Source organism: Diabrotica virgifera, chromosome 4 (assembly GCF_917563875.1).
Source record: "Diabrotica virgifera virgifera chromosome 4, PGI_DIABVI_V3a".
NCBI classification, from domain to species: Eukaryota; Metazoa; Arthropoda; class Insecta; order Coleoptera; family Chrysomelidae; genus Diabrotica; species Diabrotica virgifera.
The window spans coordinates 209,310,057-209,334,120 of NC_065446.1; positions in this window are offsets into that span (position 1 = coordinate 209,310,057).

Below are 24,064 nucleotides of genomic sequence, written 5' to 3' on the forward strand. Positions count from 1 at the left end.
GAACAAAAGTTGCTTAGAGTTAGTCATTTTATCTAATTCTGGTCTTATTTTGAATGTATATTTTTCACCCTCGAGAAGGGTGTAAAGGATGTAGAATTGTAAACTTTTTCTTATTTAATAATAGACAAGTTCGACTACCTATTCCCAAATTTTCATTCTTTATTTTTTTGGGGTCAGATTGTTCTTTGATCGGGCTAAAAGGGCGTGCACGGTATATAAAGGTCCCATCAAAACATAAAACAATGTATGCATACGAGCTCATCGCGTCGGTTCGGTCGAGCTCTTGTATGCCCTATGGTGGAGTGCCTGATTATCAATTACGTAAGCAGAGATTGCGTAATTGCTCGTCTGGTGATCCTTAGGGATACGGAAGGCAATCGATTGCACATCGACACATCGCAGGCCCTTCTGCCTTTGGCTTATCCCTTAATTAAACAAGACCGTCGGGACACTCACCTGCCCCTTCAGCCCTTAACGAAGCGTCGAGGTTGGAGAACCCCATGCTCTTAATATCTATTTGCGTATATTACATAAGATTGTTTCAAGGACTATTCCAGGGTAGTTTTATGTACTTTTTCATCGATGATAAATAGGACTAATTTTTTTCCTTTGGCTGGAATGTGGTTATATGTAGGTTACGAAAACTACATGTATTTTCCTGTTATATGAATATACAGAGAGCACGTAAAGGTTGGAATAAATTCATTTTCTCGAGAATGAACAATTTTGGAAAAAAATCCCGAAACAGGTCGATTTTTATTTTTAAATTACGACTTTTTGGCATATATATCTTACTAGTGACGTCACCCATTTGGGCGTGATGACGTCATCGATGATTTTTTTAAATATGAATAGGGGTCGTTTTATAGCTCATTTGAAATCTAATTCAATTCTCTATCCAGTAATCTAAACAGTAACATAATTATTTATACAGGGTGTCCGAAAACAATTTTTTGAAGTTAATATATTGGCATAAAAAGAAGATTCTGTGTAATTTATTTAATTCAAAATATGCTTTTTAATTATTTATATGCTTATTTAATTCAGTTGTTCCGTTTAATTTTTCTGTTAATATTACACCGATTTATTTCTTACACCGTTTTTGCTTTACAACGCTGAGTTTACTATAATGTTCTAGTTGTATACCCGTTACCAAATTCTAGTAAATTGCTTGTAATTGTAGTTGTTGTTACACGTGTTCATAAATACTTTATTTAGCTGCCATGTTCATATTGTCATCACTAGATATATTGTTTTATTAACTGCATATTGGCATGCATTTGGTTCCGCTAATTTCGTTAGTGCCTCTCAATGAAACTATTAGGTTACATTGGTCCAAATAAAAACTGATGATTTACAAAGCAAAATTTATAGATTCTATTGCACAATGGTAATGAGAATTGATGTCCATAGAAAAAAAAACAAAGGGAAAACTGTGATGTACAATATAGCGGAAAATTGTGACAGTATATGAAAAAGTAAGTTTTTTTACTTTGAAATTTACTAACAAATCTCTATAGGAGTTATAAGTGAAGCATTTAAAATTAAATAAATAATACATAAAATAACGACGGTCAAAAGGTAAAAGGTTGTAACCCACAAATCAACTTTTTTCAGGAAGTAGAAAAAAACGTTCCCATTACGTAATTTTATGAGAAACCTAATATTTTTTTTGTTAATTTGTAGGTGAATAATTGATATATAAATTAATGAAAATAATTATTATGTTAATTCCTCATCAAATTACAAATGCAACATTTGTTGCACTTCATGAAAAAAGTTGATTTGTCGGTTACAACCTATTACCTTTCAACCGTCTATAGATATTAGATTGTTTTGTATTCTAAAAATAAATATAAATAAATCTCTGCAAGTGACACATAGTAAGATATGCCAATTTCTTAAGAATATTTTTTTATTCTGCCCGAATTAATTTTTAAAATAATAGACACTTCCTTTTTTAGGAGCAGAACCTAGGCCCTACTCATTCTGAATCGATATAAATTCTCCAAATATTTTTATTTCAGAGTTCAGTTCTACATTGAACCCCGGTGTTTGTTTTCTGGATTTTTAGATCCTTTTTGTTGTGATAATGAGTTTTGGTTTTTTTATTGTATCAAAAAATTCAAAAATCTTGTAGGAAAAATCAAAAACAACATAGAGGAAAGAATACTACACGTAAAACTAACAACAGAACATAAATAATTACATACAGAACAATGTGTTACAGTTCAAGTTGATTCTCAGTTAGAGTTGACTCCAACTAGTTGGAGTCAACTCCAACTGAAACGAGCAGTAAAAGTTGATTTTAAAAATTTAAATCAACTTTTACTAGTTGGAGTTGACTCTTCCTGGATCGATTCAGTAAATGTTGATTATACGAGAATCTCAAGTGCATTTTTAAAGAGTGTGCGTTTCTTTGTTTTGACCGTTTCAACTACTTATTGTCTGTAACGTCGACCCCGTTAGGTAAATTATTCTGATTCGATTTTTTGCACAAACTTACTCACAGATTTACATCCGTATAACAATCATTATAACAAATACACAGGGTGTCACGAGGTACCGCGGTCGAAAAATTGTTTAACCAATTTTTGGTAAACCAAATTCACAAAAATAATTTTTATCTACTCCATCTCATATTATGTAAAGCAGCGGTTCTCAATCTGTGGTACATGTACCACCGGTGGTGCATATCATTATTTGCGGTGGTACACAAAACACACAAAAACTTAAAATAGCAGTACATAGTAAGTCTTGATTATACAATCTAAAAATATAGAAATATAATAAAAGAAACTTTAGATGGTACATGACTCAAAAAGATTGTGAACCGCTGATGTAAAGGTTTTATTGTGTGAAAATTGTAAATATAGATAGCAGTACATGAAGGGTTTAAAGTGTGTCTGAAGTAACAATCTATTTTGTATGAATATAATTGCGAAACACTACAGAATTTTACTTTTTGACATAAATTTTATTAATAATAAGATAAATTTTGTTCAATATTTTTAATAATTAAAGTAAATAAATTTTAATTTGACTCAAATAAATAATCGATTGCTGTCATTGACCACTTAATAATAATAATAATCGCGGCAGATAAAGTAACATTCTTCTTTCAATACAACAAATTGTTACTTTACTGCCGAAAATGAGGGCAAATGAGTACAATAATGAATGATTTTAGTGAAGTCAGAAACTAAAAAAATCAAAGATTAAAGCTACCTCTATAAGATCCTAAAGAAATTTTTTTCATTATTTCATTAATAAGATATTATTTTTAATTGTCAACAATGAGCGCTAAGCGTGTATTGACGCGGCCGTCAATGTGAGTGCGAGTGAGATTCACCATTGGACGGCCGGAATGGTGCATCTCTTTAGCACTCACCATTGACGGCCGCCTAATACGCACTTAGCGCTCATTGTTAATAATTATAGATAAAGCTTAGTAATAAAATAGTGACAAAAAATTTCTGCTGGATCTTGTAGAGGGGGCTATAAACTTTGATTTGGTCACTTTCTGACTTTCATAATAATGGATTTTAACCGAGTTATTAAGCCTTGAAATTGGCTATTTTCGCATTTTTCAAATTTTAAATCGCGTTTAACTCGACAACAATCAATTTTAGAGAAAAATCACAAAATAACTTTTTTTGCTCAGAATAACCCAAATGATCTAAAAAAAAATTACTCGAAGTGAAAAAATTATTTTTGTGAATTTGTCTCAAAAAATTGTTTAAACAATTTATCGATCAAGGTACTGCCTGGCAACCAGTAGATTTGTTATGGACCTCTTTTTTAGTAAGTTTGTGCAAAAAATTCGAATCGGAGTAATTTACCTAACGGGGGCGACGATACAGCCTAGACTAATTTGAACATATTCAGTAACATTTAATTTCTAGAATCGGCTGTTTGTGTGAATCAGAATCAACTTTTACTAAATGGCATTGGGAAGAGTATACTTTTCCTAGTTGGAGTCTACTTTTACTAGTAAATGTTGAATATAAATCTTCATTTTATATTTATAATCAACTTTTACTGAAACCAGCCGTTAGAGTTGACTCCAACTAGTTGGAGTCAACTCCAACTGGATAATCAACTTGAACTGTAACATATGTATATAGTCCAGAAGACTGCAAGCCAAAGAAAAAAAAAACAGTATTTAATTGTGGAACAGGATAAAAATTTGGAACGGTCAGACCACGAAAATGTCACATGTATTTTGTCCAACAGAACTTCCAATTGATTTGTTACCCTTTCATTAAAGTCTCATGCAAAAATCAGGCTGCTATTTATCACCAAATGGGCATTATAATGAGTGGAACACGTAGAACATGTCAAATAATACATGTGACGTTTTCGTGGTCTGACCGTTCCAAATTTTTAACCTGTTCCACTATTAAAACTTCCCCTGTTTCAGTGTTCCCATATATCAAAGTTTGTCCGACTAGACACCCTTAAGCTATTAACAAATTTTCAGCTTGCTATTAATCAACTTTTTTTTCATACGCGGGATCCAGACCTACTACTAACTGACTTTCATAAACTGAATTAATAAATTGAGTATGTAGTGGAAAATTTACAGATAAATACAGGATGTATAGGGTAGTTGTAGGTTATACTTACTTACTTACTTAAGCCGTCCTCTTGTACCTTACGGTGTCGAGATAAGTGGAGAAATCAGACGTTTCCATGCCTTTCGGTCAATAGCTAGTCTTTCTGCTTCTCTCCACCCAATATTTCTTTTTACCCAAGTCTTTCCAATATTTGCGTTCCACGTTCTTGCTGGCCTGCCTCTTCGTCGTTTATTATCGGAAGCCGCTTTCCATACCCTCTTTACAGTTCTACCTTCACTCATTCTCGCCATATGTCCGAACCACGATAACTGTTTCGTTTCAAATCGGCCCTTCCAATACCGCACCTTTCACGTATGTCTTTATTTCTTGTACGATCACGTTTAGTCACTCCGGATACCGCACGTAAATATCGCATTTCTCATGCTTGAATTTTATTACGGATGTTGTCGTTCACTGTCCACGTTTCACTACCGTAGAGTAGTACCGGCTCGTATACAGTTTGAAATACTTTCATTTTTGTTTTCAGGCTTACTTCTTTCTTCCTAGTAAAACTTTTATTTAGTTTATAGTATAATTTTGTTGCACTCATTACCCTGCCGTTTATTCCTGGTTCTATAATCTATATTTCCTTGTCAATTCATTGTTGATCCTAAATACATGAAGTCCTCGACTTGTGTAATGGTCTCATTATTCAGCTTTACATTTATATTTTCTTGAGTGTTCGATATTACTAAAGCTTCTGTTTTTTCAATATTTATTTTCATCACAAATTTCTTAAAAGCTTCATTACAAACATTCACATTCACTTGCAAGTCTTTTTCTGATTTTGCACAATTACCAGGTCATCGGCATATATCAACTCGTAAACTTGTTGAAGTTTATAATAAAAGGAAAAAATAGATAAACTTACAATGAGGTGATACATTTCCTATTTATATTTTGTGAAGGTATAATGGTATATTTTTGTATTAAAATTATTTTAAAACTTATCCACATGAATTATACCTTCAAAATGTTTTTGGTCCAGTCGGGGAGTCATCAGTGAAACTTCTTGAGAATAATTATTGAAACTAGCCACATTTTTGTTTGTAAAAACCTTTAAATTACATGATAAATGTATTAAAATATAAAATTGTGATGACACCAGGTCGATGCTAAAGGATTCGCTTTAAGGGGACATACAGTTGAGTCCGCGAATCTTTACCCGTGCGTCATCATTTAAAGCATACGAAATAAGTCGATGATAAGTCGGAAATTGAAATTTATTAGACGCAACAGCAAGTCACTTACTGTCAATTGCTGTTGCGTTTAGCAAATTTCAATTTCCGACTTATCATCGACTTTTTAGTATGTTTTAACCCTGCTGTCCTGTTCGGGTCTATTTGACCCAAAAAATAGTTTATTTCTTATTTTACAAAATATTACCCGGCGTAACGATTTGGTGTTTCGTGACTTTATTACCTAATATGAGTTCTTTCAATTGCATATGAGATAAATAATCAACTTCCTGATTTTTTTGATAAAAATGAAATTGTTACCTAGGGTATGTTCGGGTCAATATGACCCGCGTATTTAAACCGTTAAAAATTACCTGTGTATGTGTGTTTAGTTGGCAGTATTCTATATTGGTAGTACCTGTGTGTTTGTCAGCCAGATACGTCTGTAAATAAAAACAGGTTTCTGCAAGCTAGAACTTGTAAAATAAACAACTGTAGTATAGCTGGACGATGTTGCAAACCAAATTGTAAATATGACCAACATGGAAAAACAGCAGGTCTTTGGAACCAACTGGAAAGACATGAATAAAGTTGGTTTCCAAGCATACATTGGTCTCTTATTTTTAGTTCGAGTTTATAAGTCCCATGGTGAATCAACTAAAAGTTTGTGGAATAAAGAAACGAGTCGTAGTATATTTCAATCAACAATGTCGCTTGATATATTTACAAAAAGTGTGCAAGTAATACGTTTTGATAACAAAACTAGTAGACAGGATAGGATACTAGACGTTTTGATAAACTTGCTGCACTACGTGAAATTTATGAAACGTAGGTAGAAAATGTACCAACATTTTTTAACCCTGATGAAAATGTTACCGTCGATAAGCAACTAGCCTTTTAGAGGCCGCTCTCCCTTCAAATGGTACATTCCAAGCAAGCCAGCGAAATATGGCACAAAAGTTTGGATTTTATGTAGTTATGAATAGTAAAACTTCTTATGCTCTAAAATTGCAGATCTATACAGGAATGCGTGTGATGTGTGACTTGAGTAGCCATTTGGAAGCCCACAATATTACGTGTAATAACTTTTTTACATCGTCAAATTTAGGAAAATTTCTTCTATCACAAAATAGATACAATGCCGGGGATTATAATTAAAATAAACCGGAGCTTTCAGCAAAAATCGCGAATAAAGAAGGTCATAGCTCGTCTTTTTTGCTTTACGCAAGATACCACTGTTGTTGACAATATTCCCAAAAATGATAAAAATGTTGTTCTTATAAGTAATTTGCATTATGAATCGATGCATCGTGCATCACTTTCATCAAATAAAAAAGCCCCAAATTATTTTAGATTACAATTCCAATAAGGGAGCAGTGGATATTCTAGATTAGTTTGTTGGCACGTATACATGTGATAAGAGATAAATCGCTGGCCAATGATTGTTTTTTATAATGTGCTGGACATTTCTGCCACAACGCGTTCGTGTTATGGGCATCAATATATTGTATCCAATGGAATAACAATAAACTGGCAAAACGGCGAATTTTTCTTGAGGAATTGGGAAAAACTAATGAAGCCAGTCATCATTTCCAGAAAAATATACCAATAACTAAAGACTCTCACGAACTGGTAAAAAGGACACGAGCAGAAACAAGTAGACAAGATGGAAATGCTAGTGAACCATCTATGGACAATCTAACTCCGCCTGCTTAACGAGCACGCTGTAAACTTGCCCTAAAAACGATGACAAGACTAATTATCATGTTGTATATATCATAAACATATGAGTAAAATCCATTCTTTTTATTACTGTCAGTTGTAAACTGAATTAAATTTTTGTAGATATTTGTTACTAGGCTTTTTTGAAAGAAAAAAATATTTTTTGTTTTTGTTAATAAGGTTTAATTTACATTAACAACATAATTTTTGTTTAACTAACCATAATTTCTTGTTAATAAAGTTTTATTTATCACCATTATCTTATTTTATTTCGATTAAGGAGCGTTAACCATAGTTGGGTCATATTGACCCGAACAGTACATTTGTGTAGTTGACTCGAACGGGACAGCAGGGTTAAATGATGACTCACGGGTAAAGATTCGCGGACTCAAATGTACAAATGTTCCTGCTTGAAAAATGGACAGTTTATCCGACGATTGAAACCAGCCAACTGGTATCAAAAAAATAGATTTCATGTTTGAGCTATTGTTATGCACTTAAGTAACAAAAGTTGGTGATTTGTGATATAGGTTTTTGGTTAACTAATAATTGACTCAACTGAAGTTTGTTTATAATAGATATTGTTTGCTATACGGTGATTTCTGCAGTCTAGACCAGGTGAATTTAATATTTCCTCATTAATAGTTCCTCAGTTTTTATTCTATCGTAATATGCTTTCTGATAATCAACAAATCATCGTTGAAAGAAAACTTGTATTGCAAAAAGTGCCTCTCAAGTAGCGATGGGAAAAACCTACCGGTTATAACCTAAAACCGTTTTTTTTTAATTCGAAACAACCGGTTTTACCAATACATACTAAGTTTAAAAAAAGGAATAAAATTAAGGAAAACGAACATGTTTAGAGTGTTTTTTAAAGAAATCTTATATTTTCTTTTGTGTTTTCCTTTGACTACGATGTTTTGCAGCTATATCTCTCCAATACTATGTAATTTGATACAAAAAAAATACAAAAAACAATGGTATTTTTAACCGAAATTCTTGTTATCCGAAACGTCCTTCCCCCAATTATTTCGGTTAACGGAGGTTTTACTGTATTATATTATAAATAATATGCGAAGTAATTAACCCAAACAACCATAATTCAACTTTTATTTACAAATAAAGAACTGGACAAAAGTGTGACATCATCTTTTATGAAACGATTACTATTAGTAAGTTTTATTATAGTTTGGGGATAGTTATACCCGCACTTCACTAAGTGAAGTAATGATAATATTTACATAAAAAAGTGATCTGCTTGAAATCGATATTCCAAACATCATCTAAAAATTGTATATACTACTTGAGTACTTGAGACTCTTGTATGAAAATGTGAATACCGAAATACGATTAGGAATCTCCATTAAGTATGTAATTTTTAAACAATACATAATTCTTAGGAAATAAAAGGTATTATACAAACGTATTAAAAAATACTACCTACTGAAATTTTTTGATGACAATAGAGAAGTAAATGATGAATTGGTTTATCGAATTTAATTTTGAGTAAAATGTAAGTCATTTGGATATTTTTTTCAACTCGATAGATCCAAGGGACATTTCGGTAGATCGGTAGGATCATCACTTTTGGGAATATCCCAATTGACAACGCAATATACGCCGACGCCTTCTACAACGAGCGACGAATCAAAGATGCCAGATTAGGGTACTTTCTCCCATTTTTAGGGTAATTTGAAAGCGCCTGGGAAAATTTTTATAGGTTGAATTGGTTGGGGAATTTTTCGGGAGGAAAATTGAGCAAACTAAAGTGCAATATAAATGTAACGTTATAGCCTATTAAGTATTTCCTTTTGATAAAAAAACCGAAAGCCGGTTTTTGGAACAACCGGTTTTTTTGACCGGTTATAATCGCCAGGTTAAACCGTAAGTAAAAAAAAGCCGGTGTAACTGAAAACCGGTTTTTTGTTGAACAACCGCCATCCCTAGTCTCAGGCGCCCACTGCATCCCAGAAGCAGATTTTTGTGTTTGTCATGAATTCTTCACACTTTTTATATTATATTCTCTTATGTTTAATATTATATTCTAAATATCACATAACCAAGTTTCTTTTGAAGTCACGATGAAAGAACAAAAATAGAGAGAAAAAGGAACTATATTTATCAAAGTAGTTAAATAACCAGAGCACACATTCTACGAAAGTAAATATTAACCAAGCATTTTTGATATAATATCTATCTACATTAAAGTAAAACAGAGAAAACTAACACCACTGAAATGCTTTAACACAAAAACCATACAGCAGCTAAAGGATCAAAGTCTACCGAAGTTTCTGAGAGAACGTAATTTAATATCAGATAAAATATTCTGATTGTTCTTTAAGAGTTTCAAAGGAAAGATGAGAATACTTCAATGGGTCTTTTAATTAATATTCGATGCATGCGCTCCGAAGAGGACGGAACTTTTAATTAAATGTATCTTCTTGATAATAAATGACAAAAAGTTTGATTGCGGCAATTAAGAGACACGTTTATTAACTACTTTTTAAAGTCGCTTAACAGTGTTTAGTTGCTTTCCATTCTAATTATACAATTAACTGTTTTAAATGGTGCTTCTTTTGAAACATTTTGAACAGCTATGTGGTACGATAAAGTGGATAAGCATTAAAGTATTTAGGGTTCGTTGAGAAAGACAATTTTTTCGTTTGAAATGCAATTTATTATTTAGTATAGTCTTCCTGAATATCCATACACACAGTCAAAGCAGATTCTTTCTACGCACAATTTTTTTAGATATTGAAATAAATAGAAATCTCTAGGTGTAAAACCTGGTGAATACGGCGGATGCTCCGACAATTAGAAATTTAATTAATGGATTTTTGAACGCGCTTCATTTTTCATCACTAGGTGTCAAACCTGGTGAATACGGCGGATGCTCCGACAATTAGAACTTTAATTAATGGATTTTTGAACGCGATTTGTACGTAACGCGCTTTTTGAAGATTTTTGACCCTCCTTACCAATATGTAACGCACCGTAATAGGGCGTTCAAGTAGTACGTAACGCAATTTTTGAAGATTATTGTGCAACACAGTGCATTGTCGTGATAAAAATGAATTACTTGCTTGTGCAGAACGGGTATTTGTTCACGAACTTTTTCCTTGAGCTGGTTTAAAGGGTAACCAATAATGTTCATAACTTATTGGTTTACCAGTTTGCAAGTAATGCAAAAACAAAATCTCTTTCGCATCCCAAACAACATGATACCAACACCTTATTGGTTGATTTCTTGACACGAACTCGTATCGGAGCCAAAAGATCAGGTTCATTTTACTGCTTAGCTTATTTTTTATTCAAGATCATGGAGATAGACGCAAGTCTTATCCATTGTGATGAACAAATGCCTAAAATCTACTTATCATTTCGCAAATAATGTTCTAAATGTTGCTAAGACAGTCGCCTTCGAATGTAGTTTTGTTTTCCTTTGTTAACGAATGCGGCATCCATTCTGTACATAGCTTTCTGAAACCCAATAATTCAGTCTAAATGTTGCTTTCACTACCTACCAGGATACCTAGGATTTCTAATAAATCTCTTTCTGTCACTTGATGATTTTAAAATACGATATCCTGTCTTTTTTCTACAATGTATGGTGTCGGTACTATTTTTTGGACATCCTTGACGTGAGTCATCTTTAAAAGATTGTACAACTACGTTTAAATCGAGCAATCCATCTTCCTACTGTTCTAAGTGAAGGCAAAGAGTTCTTATATACCACTGTTAACCATACAGTCCTTTCAACATTCGTTTATAAATTTCCATTCTTCCCATTGTAAAAAAATACTGTGACAGGGTCAATACTTAATGACTTCTAAACAAAAAACAAATTGGTGGATTGAAATGAAACTTCACATATGTTCATACAGAGTGTACCGATAAAACTATAAGTAGCAATAGTTTTATAGTAGCAACGTCCTCTGTTATCGAACCGCAAAACGTATTGAAGATTCGTATTTTTTTAAGTACAGACCTTTTCTATATTCTACAAATTTTCCACCTGTCAGAGATTTTCACCAACAACAAACAAATCAGTGAATAGTTATTGGTCGAATAAAATTTATTATAAAAAATTTATTATAAACGATTATAATTTTCATTGTGTTTCAATACAATTTTGATGATTTAAAGTGACGAATTTTCAGTAGTAATTACACGAGAGCTCTAAAATTATCGATTTCTATCCCGAGTGACACTTTCACAGTTTTAATTTCACTACCCGAACGGGAGTGAAATTATGTCAAAGTGTCACGAGGGCAAACAAATCGATAATTTAGGAGCTCGAGAGTAATTCGGTAAGAATATCTCATGAATAAAACTATCTTTTTAAATAATTTTAACTAATTTTATATTGATATTTTTGCCTGAATATTATTTACTAAACCTGTTTCTTGGTGTTCTCTGTGACAAGTTGTAAAATATTCTTCTTCTTCTTAAAGTGTTTATCCGTTTCGGATGTTGGCGATCATCATGGCTATCTTGACTTTGTTTACCGCAGCGCGGAACAGTTCAGTGGTAGTCGTGTTAAACCACTTTCGTAAATTTTGAAGCCAGGAAATCTTGCCGGTCTTCTTTTACCATTTACCTTCCCTTGGAGAATCCGTTGAAGAAGGCCGTAACGTTCTTGATTTCTCATTACATGTCCTAGATATTCTATTTTTTTTGTTTTGATGGTTATGAGAATTTCACACTCTTTCCCCATTCTACGCAGTTCCACATTAGTAATTCCGTCAACCCAGGATATACGTAAGATGCGCCTATAACACCACATTTCGAAAGCTTCCAGTCGATTCATAGATGCAACAGTTAGTGTCCCGCTTCCATTCCGTAGAGCAGAATTGTGAATATGTAGCATTTCAACAGACAGTATTTTGTTTTTAATGATATCTCTCGACTGTTGAAAATGGGTCTCATTCTAACGTATGCTGCTTTCGCTTTTATTATTCGCTGTTTAATTTCTGTCGAGTGGTCCCATTGGCTATTTAAATTCGTGCCCAGATATTTATATTGCTCAACTCTTTCGATATTCTGTTGGTTGATTGTAAGTTGAGCGTTTAGTATTGGTTTTTTACTAATTGTCATTTTGGTCTTCTTTATGTTTAGAGCTAGTCTGTATCTGTTGCTGACTTCTATTATACGATTTGTTAATATGTGTAAATCATTCAGATTATCGGCAAAACCTATGGTGTCATCTGCATATTTAATGTTATTCAACCATACAACATGTATTAATACTCCCTTCGCACAACCGTCTAAAGCTTCCTTAAATAGAAAGCTTCAGAGTAAATATTGAATAGTAGTGGAGATAAAATACAACCCAGTCGTACTTCTCGTTCTATTGCAATTTTATTAGTCAACTGGTCTTCTATTGTTTATTGTAATAAATATTTCTGATAATTTTCTGATCATAGTTGTCAATTCCAATTTCGTGCATTAGAGTTATTAATTTGTCATGTTTTACATGTTTTAAAACAACATTAATTGTCGTTAATGCCACCGAATATATTTTTGCATAGCAACGACGGGAATCCGACGTAAAATATTTGACGACGAAAAATTATCAAAAATTATCGGGTATAATGTCACAAGAGAGTGAGAATAAATTGAAAATAATGCGACAGTTTTTCGAAAATTTGTTGTCTGGCAATAGACACGAGAGCCCGCAGGGCTCGAGTGGCTATTGCCCAATGACAACAAATTTGAGTAAAAATGAAGCATTATTTTCTTATTTATTCTTACTGTCGTGTGATATTCGTAAGACTATTTTTTTAATACGTATATTATGGATAATTTCTTAAATGTGACAGTTGTCAAAACTAGGAAACTGGTTGCCATTAAACAGAAACAATCTACTTAAAAAAATTATATCTAAAATCATCAAAAAATAATCGCTGTAATTTTTATTTCTGTAGCTTTCTATTGGTCAGAATCTCTATGAATGAAATAATCTTTGTTATGGATATTTAAAGCGAGGTTAACTTGTTAATTTATTTGAAGTATTATTATGTATTTGATAAATAAATAAAATATATAAAATAGTAGTTTATTCGATGAATAATGTTATGCAAGCAATAAAACTGACACATCTACATTTCATCAACCTCAACTCTTATTTGAGGTTGGTAAATTTGGTGGCGTATTTTATTTATTTATCAAATAAATATTTATTCTACAAATAAATTGACAATTTAACCTCGCTTTAAACATCTCTAATAAAGAAAATTCGTCAGTTAAATTATCAAAATTGTATTGAAACACAATAAAAATATAATCGACTAATAAATTTTATTCGGCCAATAACTAATCACTGTTTAGTGTTATTGATTTACATAATATATTCAGCATAGTTTTTTTTTATCTTATATAATTTTATTGGTATCTTAACCCTTAAACGCCCAAGGGTGGGTAAAAAATGTCCACCTAATGCGTATTCCCTTGGAACATATTTATTACGTGTTTAAATTTTTTTTTAATTATTTATTTTTAAAAAGACAGCCCATTATCGAATGTTAATTTGGTTCTACCAATATTTTTGAAAATAAAAGCAGCATCTAGAGTTATGGTTGGGCATAAAAAGTACACCCTTGGCAAAACTTGTTACTAAAGGTTTCTATATAATTTCTCGTTGATAAGAAGATAATCCATATAATTATCGATGTATAATTACATAATCTACATAATTTTCCGCCAATGAGGAGGCTGAAAGAAAGAATATGGAGAAGATCGACAAATCTGAATTACTGGTATGCTAATTTTGATGTACATTGTAATTTTGTTATAAGGTTTGTAAATTGTTTATATTAATATTTTAGAAGATGCTGTGTTTATTAAGCATAAGATTCTTACGTTTAATCCATTTTCAACAACTCTCAATAAATATAGTAGCTATTTTCGAGGTGGACATTTTTTACCCACCCTTGGGCGTACATGGAACCTAAAAAAGGTTGGGCGTTTAAGGGTTAATGGACCGAAAATTAATCACTGACATTTGTGGTGTCCGTCACTTATTAGTTAACAAAATTAGTCTACTGATTTTATATTCTGTTTTAGGATAGCTAGTAGAACGCTAACACGTCAAAAATTTCTAAAAAAAATTGGACTGACAGTGAGTCGAATCCAAGCTCGTTAAAAAAGTTTTGTGGTAAAAAATTGATATAAATATATAACTTAGATCGGTATTTCAAGAGGAGTAATTCAAATTTACCGCGCCGTAATGCCTGTTTGTAATTGGTCCAAGCGCAGGCAAGTTTACTCCACTGTTATGAAATTTTGACACTATTGACACTTATGAAATTTTGACACTATTAGTACCTCATAGGTTAGTTAACCCATTAGCGCCCAGCGTTACCATATGGTAACGTAAAACACATGATTTTTAAAAATTCTGCGGTATGCCAATGGAATTAGTCAGCCACATATTTTAAGAACTATCGTTTCTAGGAATACTTCAGGCACCTATAAAACGTAACGGATTCGTTTTTTAGCCTTTTCGCAACCGTCGAGAGATAATCATATGACAGTGTAGTTTAAATTTATAGAAAAAGATGGACGTCCGTTTTGCGTAAGCAATTTTTGATAGTCTTCTAGTAACTATATTTGCATATTAAAAAAAAAACTAAGTTTATTATACCCCAAGTTATTATAAATTGTTGTATTTTATCAACAATTAAATGTAGCGAACTCGGTAGGAATAGTCAAAGTACGCCGTTACCATATGGTTGCGGTGGGCGCTTACGGAGTCATAATCTTATTTTTTTTCAGTCGTGGATTTTTGTTAGTAGAAGCAATAGTGTTACTGGTGCGATGGAAAGATAACTCTGTTGTTACAATAGCATCTACGAGTTGTGATGTTTCAGCATTGGGCACGGTAAAAAGATTTTCTCATGAAAAAAAAGGCCACATTCAAGTAAGTCGGCCTCACTATATAGCTGAATACAACAAAATATGGTGGGTACCGACTGGATGGGTCAAGGTGTTTCAACCTACCAAGTAGCAATTTGCAGTAAAAAATGGTACTGGAAAATTATAACATGGTTGTTGGATGTTGCAGTCCATAATTCATGGCATTTATATAAAAAAAATTAAATCCTTGCTATCGTTTAGGAGAGAATTGGCCCAAGTTCTTCTCGCAAGATATTGAAGTCGTCCCTTATATACAGGAAGACCTAGTCTACATAGACAGAACTTGAAAGATCTTCGTTTTGATCGCTTCGACAATTTGTTACATCAAGCAGTAGAAGGCGATGTGCTGGAGACAGATGTACAACATCTAGACGAACAATGTGTAAAAAATGCAACGTTGGTTTGTGTGTTAATTGTTTTATAGGATACCACACCAGACAATGAAAATATCCTCAAATAAATATTTTAAAAAAATTAAAAACTTTGGTTTCAACGATCCTAAAAATTCCTTAACCGCCCAGCGGTACCATATGGTAACACCATATAATTTAAAAAAAAGACAAGAAACCGAAAAACTTGTTTTTTTTTTATTAAATTATTAACATTTTCATCATATTAACCCTAAAAGTAAAAATCTTTAAATAAAAAAAAACTTGGGCGTTAATGGGTTAAGTTATCTCGGCGATTTTTTGTGTTTTATTTCGTTATTACTTTAATTTTTAGATTTTAGTCCGCTTTTATTCAAAAAGCAGTTGTTTTTAGAACTACCTGGCGACGTATTAGCTCTGGTACTACCTAGTATAATAGAATATGTATAGATTACCGTCGAAGGTTGACATGATCAACCAAAAAAAAAAGATGTATTTGGTGATTTTTTTCTCGGGTGCGAAGCTGTCTTTTTAGTTTACTCCTGCTGGTTTAAAAGCATAGTAACAAGAGAGCTTTTAAATTAATTATTATTTACCAAATAATTCCGTTTACGATTATTTTACAAAACTGCGTAAGTTCAGTTACCTTAATTACATACTTTTAATTTTATGAATCCAAAAATAGTTATGAGAGAATTGACACGTGCCCTGTATAATTCTTTATTAAATTAAATCATTCTCAGTAATCTCATACGCTTTCAGCAAGCAAGTCTAAAACAAACTGCTATATCATTTTAATTATTACCTTCGTTTACATTTTAGCAAAGTGTAAATCGAAAATTTGGTCAATGTTTGCATTTAATTACCTCTGCGTTAAAATAGTTGTATTATTTGAATATATTTGACCTGAAAGAGGAGTTTCTGCATGCTGATCGTTTCCATTCACGTGGAATATAGCGATATGGGATTTAAAGTTAAAGTAAACAAACTAATTTTTTTAATTGGCTCGTTGGAAAATAATGCTGATGTAAATGTTTAGAGCAAAATATGTAAGCTCGGAAAAGCTCATAAGCATAGATATATATTATTTCGGAGTTCCAAGAATAGGATATTAATAAGAAAATCATGGATTTTAATGAAATCTCCAGCCTCTATTTATCTCCTGATTTAAAGTCTAGCCCATGCCGATGTGTGCTTTTATCTTGGTGGTTCCCACCCCGCCTCGGGAGTGGAAATTTTTTTAAGTAAAATAACCACATAAGTATCTAGAGCACCTAAGCAAAAACTGTTCTATATTTTTTATTATATTTTATTTATTAAAATATAATATATTTTGAGTTATTCGTGGTTGAAAATTGGCCATCTGTATTGAAACATAACACCTTTTCGAATAGTTTTTTGCTAATACCTGAAAAACTATGCATCTAACTAAAAAAAAACTATATAAAACATTTTCGTAGCTTATAAAAAAGCAAAGAGACTCGTTCCTTCCTAAATCTTCTACTTATAACAAAAGAAGAGGTATATGGTAGGTGAAAGGAGTTTGTTTTTTTTGAAGCATGCTCAAGTTGACGTATTCAACTTGAAATAACAGAGAAAAGGTCGATTTTAGGTGTATAATTCTATCAATGCCTTTTGTAGAGATTGAAGAGACCTTTAAAATGAGCAATATTAAAAGACCATTACGTTTCAACTAAGCGAGATATGCAGCAAGAAAAATTGATGACTAATGTATTTTAAGAAAAAATGGGAAGCATATTTAACCCCCATCCATCAGAATTTAAATGCATCGTTTTCCTTCTACAATACCTTGTACTATAGTTTTATTTCTATGTTCAAAAAATTAGAAAGGGTTTAAAATGAATGGTTTTTGAAAAAAAAATTCTTTTTCTCCATATAACTTATGGTTATGAAAAGAAAATGATAAGAGATACAGTAATTAAAAATAAAAACAAAATTTCTATTTAAAAACTCCATTTTTGTGCCATATCTTTTTTTCGTACCTCTTATCATTTTCGAGTTACATCGAGAAAAAGGAAGATTTTTAAGAAAATTTAAAAATGCCCTCTATAACTTGATCTTATTTTTCTCAAAAACCATTCATTTTAAACACGTCCAATTTTTCGAACATAGAAATAACACTATAATAAAAGGTATTGGGGAAGGAAAACGACGCAATTAAATTCTGGTGGATGAGGTGTTAAATAAACTTCTCATTTTTTCTTAAAATATATTAGTCATCAAATTTTTTGCAGAATATCTTGCTTAGTTTGAATTTAATCGACATTACTATCGCTCATTTTAAAGGTATTTTCAAGAACTACAAAAGGTATTACTATCATTATACACCTAAAATCGACCGTTTCTCTGTGATTTCAAGTTGAATACACCGATTTGAGCATGCTCCAAAAAACAAACTCTTCTCACCTACCATATCTCTTTTTGTATTATAACTAGAAGATTTATGAAGGAACGAATCTCTTTGTTTTTTTTTGTGAGTTACAAAAATATTTTATATAGTTTTTTCCGTTAGATGCATAGTTTTTAAGGTATTCGCAAAAAACTGTCCGCAAAGGTGTCATTTTTCGATGAAAATGGCCAATTTTCAACCACGCAACTCAAAAAGTATTGAGTTTTCAAAAAAAATATACAGTGCTAGTCAAAAGTCCGTACACCCCCCTCGTATCTTTTGAACGGTTATACCTATAATAGTGAAATTTGGAGGGAGGAAATAAACGGACGTAAGCTTCTTAACTAGTCATGACAGGTGACGTAATTATGACAGATGACTTTACAGCGCCACTGTGACAGATAATTTTAAATAGGACCTTATGACAAGTGATACCTCGTTTGAAGGGTATTGAAAATACCTATTCAGTCATACTAATTTTGTTTGAGTTTAAGCTAATTTTGATAAGTAAATGAAATATAAAATTGTAGTTTCGCATTTAATTAATAAAAATTCAAAATTCCGCACGTGATTACTTGTCAAAAAGGTTGACGTTGACTTAAAAACTACTAGAGAATTGAAAAACGTCAACATTTTTGACAAAAAAACCATAGGCGGACATTTGAATTTTTATTATTTAAATGAGAAACTACAATATTATATTTATTTAATTTATTCACCAAAATCAAAATCAACTAAAACCCCAAAAAAAAATAGTATAACTGAATAGGTATTTTGAATGCCTTTCAAACGAGGTAACACTTGCCATAAGGTCCCGTTTATAATTATCGGTCACAGTGGCTCCGTAACGTTATCTGTCACTATTACGTCACCTGTCATGACTAGTTAGGAATCTTACGTCCGTTTATTTCCTCCCTCCAAATTTCGCTATTATAGGTATAACCGGTCAAAAGATACGAGGGGGGTACGGACTTTTGACTAGCACTGTAGAATAGTTTTTGTTTAGAATTAGGTTCCCTAGCCACTTTCGTGGCTTTACCACGTTGATTTTAACTAAAAAAATTTCCAACTCTCTAGAAGTGGTGGAAACCACCCCCAAGATGAAAGCGCATATCAGCATAGGGTAGACTTTGTTTCTTGAACTATTCCCTACTTACTCTGGTGAAAATATCAAATAAATCGATGTAGTAGGATGGAATTCGGAGCCAAATACATAAATAATTCCTTTTAAATTTGATAGCAAGATAATTGCGACAAATATTTCTCTACGCAAACATATGTCGCCGCAAAGAAAAATTATGGTAAGAATATTGGACCAGAAGTCGATGAGCCCAGCGCCTTTTGTTGTGTAACAGCAGTTAGTATAATAGTAAAAAAATGTCTAATGAGACGGGGGTAGCAATGTCTTTGGAAAATAAGAGAGGGACCAATTCGTCTGGCCCTTGATGACTCCTCGAGGGCTCGTGTGGAAACGAACAACGCCGTGGAAATGCCGGAAAATGGCTATTATAAAGCCAATTGCACCTCATTTCGTTCATAGACTCCTTCAAAATAAAAACCCAAAAAACCGCAGTTTATTAATTTTCAAAAGTCTATTGATTGACTTCAAACACGAGCCGTAACCCCACTCACTGGGAAAGCAGAAAGAATAAGATGTAATAACTTCATTGGAGTATATGCTCAAATTGTGTCCCGTTTACTTCCTGTAAGTAAACTAATCGATATTACAGATTCGATGGAATTGTTTAAGTATTCATCAAATATTTGGCCAGCTATATCATTTCTTCTGTGTCGCAAATCATCTAAATTTTGAGGTTCTGATTCGTATACCCAATTTCTTACGTAACCTCACAGAAAAAATTACGTAGACTTAATCTGGTGACCTAGCATGTCACTCGATAGGACCTCTTTGTCCAATCCAACGATCAGGAAAATGTTCGTCTAAATAATTGCTAACATTCCGTCCGTAATGAGGTGTGACACCCTCTTGCTGAAACCAAGCGCGCTTTAAGTTAATATCCGCAATCTCTCTTACTCCCTTATTGCAGAAATTATTTCATTTCAAAGCCTATTTTGGTACCTTTGAGCAATAAAATTACCGTCGATAAGAAATGGACAAATCAAACGATTAATTATTATGAAATGACTGTCGTGTGATTATTTATTATTGTAGCCCAAACATTTTATTTCTCTGGATATTGGTTTTGGCTTTCTAGCATCCCATGAAGTTTCTCGTTTGTTCAATATCTGCGTCATGTCGATTACAAGTAAGTACCATTCAATTGAAATGTTGCTTCAGCTGAGAATACAAGACTGTTAGGCAAGCCGCACACCAAAGAAACATGAAACGAAAAACATGAAACATGAAACGTAAAACATGTTTCATGAAAATAAAACACTGCTAAACAAATCTCAAAGCCCGCCTACCAATGAAACGGGTGTGATTCATGTTCATGACACATTTTTATTTTCGGAGAGTTTCATAAATGGCCGGACGTATATTTGTTTAGCAGTGTTTTATTTCCATGAAACGTAATTTACGTTTCATGTTTCTTTGATGTGCGGTCTGCCTAAAGGAACTCTGGACCTTGATCAATTCCAAACATTATATCCTCACAAAATTCTAACCGACGGCCCAGATCATATTCATTTATCTCATTAACGAGTTTCAATTTATCTATCATAAGCGAGGTTCCTACAACCTCTGCCGCTTCTCGCACTTCGACCGCCATCGTTTTCTGTCCATCCATTCGTCTTCTTTGATGGCTCTATCTTTAATGATGTGCCGTACATTTTCTTCCCAGACAGCTGAAGGTCTTCCCCTTCTTCTTCTTTGGTGTGGTATGTAATTGAAAGCTTTCTTTGGCCATCTATCTTCATTCATTCGTTTCACGTGATCATACCACACTAGTTTTCTAGTTTCAATTCTATCTACACTGGAATATACAGTATGTTCCTCCTTCTAATATATTCATTCCTGATGTGATCTTTTTTAGATATACCACACGCTCTCCTTAGAATCCATTTCTACTACTTCTATTCTTTTTCTATCTTTTTTTGTCATCTGCCAAACTTCCGCCCCATAAGTCATAATAGGCTCTACCAAGGTACGATAGATTGTCAGTTTCGTTTTTTGTCTTATATCTTTACACCACAGTAGAGAGCTTAGAATGTTTACCGCTTTTTTGCCCTGCTGCGTTTTCTTTTCGATGTCTCTTTTGGTAGTGCCTTCTTTAGATATTATAGATCCGAGATATTTATATTCATTACATCTTTTTGTGGTTCTAATTTCTAACTCTGGATCTTCTTCATCATCCCCTATTTTAAGATACTCTGCCTTTGACATATTCATATTGAGGCCCCATTTTTCATATTCTTTCTTTAGTTTTCTAAACATGTAGTCCATGTTTTCCTCATCATTCGCTACGACCACCTGATCATCCGCAAAAAACAAAGTTGTTAGACATTTACCGCTGCCTATATCTATTCCCATTCCGGATACTTGTTTCCTCCACTGCTCTAGCGATGATTGAATATATATTTTAAATAAAGTCGGAGACAGACAACATCCTTGTTTAAGCCCCTTTGATATAGGGAGTGATTCAGATATAAAGTTTCCTTCTTTAACGACACTTCTTGCATTTTTGTATATATTTGCGATAGCATCCACATACTCTCTACTGAGACCTACCTTCGTCAATGTTTGAAACAATTTTTTCAAAGGTACCTTATCGTATGCCTTCTCCAAATCTACAAACAATAGGTGGATAGATAGATTCCTTGCCTTCCGTTTTTCTATTACCTGCTGCAGAACGAATATATTATTAGTGCACGACCTTCCTGCACGAAATCCACTTTGTTCTTCCATGACTTCGTATTCTGATTCTATTCTTTTTTTTATTATTCGACCGTACAACCTCCCTATTGAGCTGGTAACAGTTATTCCTCTATAATTAGAGCATATGCGTTTATCCCCTTTCTTGTATACTGAGCTGATGTATCCAACATTCCAATCATCAGAGATAATTTGTCCTTTTAAGCATTTATTAAATATTTGATCCAACATCTCATGTAATATGTTTGATCCGTACTTTACCAACTCACTTGGGATGTCTCCAGATCCTGCTGCTTTACCGTTTTTAGATCTTTTGAGGGCCTCGCTTAACTTTCCGGTTGTTATCTCAACTATTTGTGTATGTTCGGATAATTCTTCCATTTCGATCTCTTGGAATTTACATCTATCTTCTGTCAGTAAGACCTCATAATGGTGTTTCAACTGTTTCAGATCTATTAACTTTATATTAGATTTTTCCTTTCCTTCCCTCCGGAGAGACTTTATTAACTTCCACGCTTGCCCAACTCTTGTTCCACCCATATACCTATCCACTTCTGCGCATTTTCGGTCCCACATCTCATTTTTTACTTTTCACTACTTCCCTTTTTACATCTCGATTTAATGCTGCATATCTCTTGTGATCCTTCTCCTCTCTTGTTGACATCCATCTCTCATAAGCAGTTTTCTTCTTGTTTACTAACGTTTGCATATTCTCCGACCACCATTCTTTATTTTTTATTTCATGTTTGTCTTTATGCCCCAACGCTTCACTTGCAGCCTCTTGAATGTATTTTTTAATTTGCTGGTATAATTATTCCGCTGTTATATTTTCTCGTCCCACATTTTGTAATTTTGTGGCCAGTCGTAATTTATAAAGAAATTTCGTTGAATCTTATTTTTAGCTTTCTAGGTTATATTTAGGAGATCTTACTTCTTGTCCATTTTCTATATTCTGTACCTGAGTATTATTGTTTTTGCGATAATTAACTATCACGTTGGCCATAAGTAAACGATGATCGGATTCACATTCTGATCCACGGTATACCCTTACGTCAGTGGTTTTCAGCTGGGAAGTGTGACGTTGAATTAAATAGTCGATTATCGAGCGCAGATTCCTAGTAGGTTGTATCCATGTAAATTTGTGGATGTCTCTATGTTGAAAAAATTCATTCATAATTTTGAGAGACATTGTATCACAAAAATCTCGTAAGACGCATTCCGTTGTCATTGGTTATTTGTTCCCCATATCTTCCTACGACTCCATTATTTTCTTCTCTACCTACTCTGCCGTTTAAATCTCCTAGTACATAGATTTCACAGTTTTCTTTAACTTGAGAGATTATTTCATTCATTTTGTCGTAGAAATCGTCTTTACTTTCTGGATCTGCATCTTCATTTGGGGCATACACTCCGACAATTACGATATTGTGCCCATTCTTTTCCATTTCCAGCATCAGCAGTTGTTCGTTTACTTCAGTCCACGATGTAATATTATTTTTAAGATTTTTTCGAATACTCCTCTCTTAGCTCTGTTATCTTGGCTCACTCCACTGAATATATGTATATACTCTCCTATCTCTTCATTTCCTTTTCCCTTTTTCTTGGTTTCGGTAAGAACACATACATCTATTTTTCTTTCCGCTAATTCTTTGAATACTTCTGCTTGTTTGGTTTTAAGTCCTTGCACATTCCATGTAGCCCATATCATTTTTCTTTTCCGTTGCATTAGTCGTCTTTGTTTTGATCCTTCCGCATTCCGAGGCGTTTTGTCGAAATTTGTAACATTTATTTTTTTTGACAAGAGACGAGTTGCTAGCCCATCGCCTCAACCCTCCTCCTTTATCCGGGCTTGGGACCGGCACCGGCATTTACTGAGCTACTCAATCCACCCAGCACTTACCGGACACGGAGTTGTTTCATCTTATAAAAACGTAATTTATTGTGTTTTTTTTTAATCTTGGTTTCAATGTAGTCAAGTTATACATACTTGTGTTTTTGAAACCTATTTTTCGGCA